Source organism: Pinus tabuliformis, chromosome 1_1, assembly GCF_031772625.1.
Source record: "Pinus tabuliformis cultivar Carrire ecotype Pingquan chromosome 1_1, CPIR1, whole genome shotgun sequence".
NCBI lineage: Eukaryota > Viridiplantae > Streptophyta > Pinopsida > Pinales > Pinaceae > Pinus > Pinus tabuliformis.
The window spans coordinates 484,216,654-484,222,653 of record NC_142297.1 but is presented as its reverse complement, the minus strand read 5'-3'; positions in this window follow the sequence as shown (position 1 = coordinate 484,222,653).

The following is a 6,000-nucleotide window of genomic DNA, read 5'->3' as shown; positions in this document are numbered from 1 at the left end:
GTTTGCAAATTTTCCTGAGTGGAACCGTGAACTTATCTTTGAGAAAATGTCCGTAGAAGCTGCAAGTTCCGAAGCCAATGTCTCTCAAGCCACAACCCCTAAAATTACGTCGATGGAAGCTACGCCCACTGTGCCTAGGGCACTGAGGTCGCCTAGGCTGAAGCCATCTACTGCTAAGGAAAAACAAAAGAAGCCCCAAGCTGTTACAGTGAGGTAGTCATTGAGGAAGAACCCTACGTAGATTAGGTAGAAAGGGAAGATGAACAAATCCAAGAAGCCGCATGAACCCTTGGATTTAGACGAACAAGCGCTTCATGACAAGGTGGAAGAATTAGATGCTAAGGAGGGCAAGCCTATCACTAGGCTCTCGAAGTATATCCCTCTGCAGAAAGGGAAAGCGTAGGTGCCAAAGGATCCCAATAATGCGAAGTTCACAGTGTCTACACTACTATTGTCGGAGAAGGTTCCATTTGAAGGTGCACATCCCTGCACTGAAAATGGAGGATTGGGATCTAGCTCATCATGAGAAATTTCCACATTTGGCCAAAAACAAATACATGACCAAAATCTAATATGAAGAGACTGGAGTCACGAGGTTGGAACCTATGAATTGGGCCGCGGGAGTTATGTAGGTCGGGTTGTTTCATATGTTGTGCATGCCACACTTCAGTAGAACTACTATCAACACAGTATGCGTACACCAGTTTCTCACACTGGTTCATGATGGGTGTCTCTGACTGGGAGAACCCATCCCCATAATAGACATGTTGATCCACCAAATTACAAGATTTCACTATCAAGAGGTGGATCCAGCTGAGGAGTTCAGAGGAAAGAGTAAGGAGAAGCAACTCATGGATAGAATGAAGAATGAGTTTGGCTTGGTTAAGAAGTTGTGCAGATACTCTATCTGCTCCATCACAGATAAGGAAGTAAAGTTCATTGCTCAGATCTTGGCCTGCAAGGTCATGAGAAAGTGTCACGCAGACAAGGTTCTAGGACCAGTTATTTCATTGGCTGCACAATGCGCGAAGGGGGTGCAGTACAACTATGTGTAGTACCTCTGCAAGGAGTTCCTATTAAATTGTCGTGAAGCACAAGACGATGGCAAGGCATTTCACTATGTCTAGCTCTTATTATTGATTTCCCTCATCATGTGGAGGCTCTCATAGGACAGTTAGTTCCCTCCATAGGACGATGATTTACTGGAAGCCACGAAGTTTGCTTCGTTGTGGGCAACGAGGGACACAGAGAGGGTCATGGAGACGAAGGTATTCTGGGTGCTGGTAGAAATGGATCTCTTCACCGTGATAACCCAGAGGCCAAGGTTGTCACCAACCTTGTTTGAGCAGTTGTAGGCCTACAATAAATTCAAAGCCGATTTTCATAACGTATCCATCTACGGGAGGTGAGACCCTAAAAAGGTATGGTATAGATTGGCATACTTAGTTACTGAAGCAGATGTATAGGAAGTTGTGGGAACATGGCCAAGGGACTGCCTACACCCCACAGATCTTGGCGCAGGTACCAGTAAAGGCGGAGAAAGATCCTCTGCGCAGATGACAACTACCCAGAAACAAAAAGAGGTAGAGCAAGTAACAGCACAAGAAAAGGCCACCCAAAAGAAGAAATAGGTTGTTGCCAAGTCAGCTGCTGAAAAGGAGCGCACTGAGAAAGAAGACACAGTGGAAGTTTAGGAGTCTGCTTATCAACATGCTATAGAGAAGGAAGGGTCCGAGGAGGAAGGAGGTAGTGACGAAGAACAGAGCACCCCTTTCAGGATTACCAAGCGGCAGAAGGAGACAACTACTGAGCCCAGGAAGACGCAGAAGTCGGGAAAACATGCACATGTCAATCCCATGGTCCTCACAAAGGGGGACTTGAATGAAATCGACAACAAGGTTTGTGATACAACCACGGAGATGTGGACGTAATTTGAACAACAATATCAGCAAGAACTAGGCAATGTGCAGAAGGATCTGCACGACTTGCACATTCAGACAAGTCGACTACAGGTGAGCGTGGGTCAAGCAACATGGATTCAAGCCTATCAGGGAGAGTATGGCCACATTGGATGCAGCAGTCACAGACTGCATGTTGATCTTCAAACAAGCCATGGAACTATGGAAAAATCTACAGGAGGACCCGAACCTCCAGAAAATGGGCACAAATATCTGGGAGATGCAACACAAGTTTGATGAGCTTAGGGCGAATGCGCACACTTTGGCGCCAATCCAATGTTTTTCTAAGTTCACCGAAGGAAAACGGAATCAATCATAGATTGAAGAGCTACAAAGGAAGGAGGTCGTCTTAAAGGTCAAAATTCAGCCATGGACAGAGGAAGCAAGCCAGCTTACTCTTTCAGTCCAGGAAAAGTTAGAGACACTCCAATAGACATAAAGAATGATGCGCCTTGCGATGGAAGGCCTGACTACAGAAAAGATGGTGGAGGAAGTGCAACAAGCCGCGGTGCAGAGTTCTGTTGACATATCAACATTGAAGGTAGAGTACAACGACCTCTATAACAAGATCGAGGCGCTAGCTGAGTGACTCAAGGGCGAGTCACCCAATTTGTGTTGGGGGCCTATTGAGAAGGCGTCCCTGGGGTCAATTTTGTTAAGTTTTGAGTCAATTTTTCAATATCTTCTTGTAACAAATATAAAGTCTCCACAAAAGGTGGAAAGTGGAATGTGAATCTAAGTAGAGTCAAAAGGGGCTTTAGTCCCTTAAGTGGGTAGGTGATATAGTTGTTAAATTAAGATTCACAAAGAAAATGCTATAAATAATTGAGTCATAGCGAGTCTACGGAATATTTTTTGTTGAAGAATCATCGTAAAGACAAGGTGATAAGGCAGGAAAGGTCTGTTTCTTATACATAGGTGAAAGGGGAAAGCTTTTGTAACTGAGTGCGTGGAGACCTTGGTAAGTTCGCCAGCTGAGTGCGCAAGCCCCCGCAGTTGAGTGCATAGGGAGAAAGAGTATGTAATTGAACACTTATTCATAATAAAGATTGTTTTGGGACAAATCTAATGCATATGAGCCTTGTTATTTACTTCTGTTTAATTTTATGTATCTTTGCTTTATAATCTATTTTATGTGAATTAATTCTTATTTATTGTGTGAACATGGTATACCTGTAATATCTATTCATGACAAGTACAATTAAGTATCTTCGCGAAGATCTGGAGGTAGTTTAGATAGATCTGCGGTCGTTAGATGCTCAAAACGATTAGAGCTATGCGAAGGAATATCTAGGCCTTAAGGGTTGAAAGACACATCACACTGCCCTCTGGATGCAGAAACCTAGTTCTGCCATCCCCCAATACTGTTTTGAGTGAGACTACAGCTTGAGCTACGTGGGTCTTTACCAAAAGGGCCAGTAGTGTAGGGTTTTGCTGGTTGGTGCAGATAATGTTGAACCTGAGTCAAGCCCCATCAAGCCAACAGTCTTTCACAATTGATCCAAGCATATAGATATCTGGTATCACCATCTATGCGATTGTGTGCAGAGGCAGATCATGTTGCTTTATTACAATCCAACAAAGAAACAAGATGCATATATTTTAACAAAGGCATTTTCAAAGGGAAATTCAAGTTCCATAGAGACAGGATCGGGGTATCTGATAATCCCTTTCTTACTGAGAGGGGGTGTTGAAAATGCAGCAAGAAAATTCTCAGTTTGATTTCCCTTGGTCAAACTAGAGAAAATTTGAATTTCCATTTCAGCAGACAACTTGGATGAGTTAACTTCAGTAAAATGGATTGTGTCACCTAGTTAGATTAAATAATTTGAGTTGAAAGACTCAAGTTCAGTGAAGCATGAGTGATTTCTAACTTGTAGAAATCTAATACAGTTAAATTGAGTTATTGTTAGTTAAACTAGTTCTAACTCTTAGAAAAACTAGTGGAAGGTCAAGTTGTGCAGTGTAACTTTAGTCACACTCAGTGATCAACCACTTAACTAATCAATCAACCCAAAATAATTATTGCATGTAGAGAATTCGAGTTGCCCAGTTGAGGTGGAGGTTCCAAGGCATTGTACTATCATTTGTATACTATTCTGAGGTGTACAGGTGGTGCATGCAATCGAATATCAACCTAAAAAAATTATGCAATCAAAATTGAGGGAATTTCCTAATTAATAGGGGCCTAATTCCTCAAGGAACAATGCAAGGAAATAAGATCTTGGGGGGATTTAAAATTGACTTAGTGTTGGCCAAAGTCAGTCAGTCAAGTAGAGGGATAAACTATACACTTGCAGGTTGTGCTCAGGCTTGAGCAAGCATATGTATTCATCTATATTCTTTGATTAATGCAATACAGATAGGAAGGGGTTTTGAGAAGTTGCTTTCCCCTAGATAAATCTCTGTGTATGTGTGTTATTTCTTGATGCATGTTTATGATATGTGTTCTAGATTGTGAATTGAATTCCACAGAGCAGTAGAGTAGATTTGAGTCTTATGATTTAGTAAATTTCATGAGCAGTTTCAGATCTACACATTAATTTCTACAAAGAAAGATGCTTACATCTTGAAAAAGCCATTTTCAAGAGGTAAATTCGAATTCCATAAGTGCAGGACAGGTGAAAATTCCATTTCTTGCTAAGAGGGAGTGTTGAAAAAATGTAACAAGAAAGGCTCAATTTGACTTTAGGCATAGTCAAATTGAGTAAATCGGATTTCCACATCAGCAAGACAACTTGGAAGTAGTTAACTAGTGTGACATGGCACTTTTCAGTTAGTTAGCTCAGTAAATTTGAGTTAGTGAGCTTAGAGTTTAGTTATGCAGGTGTGATTGCTAAATTTTAGTAATCAAAATCAATTATTTTTAGTTGTATTCAGTTAACTGAGCTCTAACTATTGATAGAGTCAGTTGAAGGTCAATTGTGCAGTGAGTCAATAGTATAACTCAGAGATCTGTCAGTTAATTGATCATACAACCCAAAAGAGCTAATGCATGCATGGAATTCGAGTTCCTCAGTTGAAGTGGAGATGACAAGGTAGTGTAACATGAGTTGTATACTAGTTTGAGTTTACAATTGTTGCATGAGGTCAGAAGATCAATCCTTGGGAATTTCATAATCAATTAGGAGGCTAGGTGAACAAATAATTGGTTATGTGTTGGCTAGCATTTCTCATTTAGCAGAGAACAATCATCCTTTTGCAGGTTGTGTTCAGAGCTGGAGTAGAGAATTGTAGTAGTTTCTCTATTCAACTTATTAATGCAAAGAGGCTTAAGGGGTTTTTCCCAGTTGGTTTCCCCTAGAAATCATTGTGTACTTGTGGTTTTTCTTGTTTCATGTCTATGCATGTTGTTCTAAATTTTGGTTTCCATTCTAAAGATCAGTAGAGTAGAATTTTGTCTTTTTTTTTTAATTTGAAATCTTGAGCAATTGCAATTTCTATCAAATTTCTACATTTGGGAATAGACCAACACCTCATTTCACTTCCAAACTCATGAGAATTAGTTCTTATCTTTGCAATATTCATTTTCTTCTTAGCATTAATCAAGACATACAGATAATTTTGGCTAGCAAGAGTGGGGTTGATTACCTCCTCATAATACCTTAGCTTCATTTTTCCCTCTAGCTCCTTATTATCCCACAACTTATCCTTAAATTTGGAGGTAATAGTATTTTTAATATTATCCTTATTCTCCAAGATGATCTCCTTCTTTATCCACAAATGGTCGAGCCAAGACTGGGCATCTTTATGCCATCCTTGCTTGAGTCGGTGGTGGGGGTTTTGGCTAAAGTTAGAAAAAAAATTGGGGAACCTCTTGGCTTCCATGTTGTAAAAATTCTTCTTATACATCTAATACCTAAACATAGTTATACTTTCAATGGGGGAAAGACTAGATTCAATTAAGAGGATAAAATAGAGAGTATTTCGTTTAATTTTGAGGTTGTACATTAGAAATTGTTTTTGGATCATCTCAATCTTCCTCCACTATTCTCTAAATATATTGCAGCCCCAAATCTCACATCCATATAAAATAACAGAG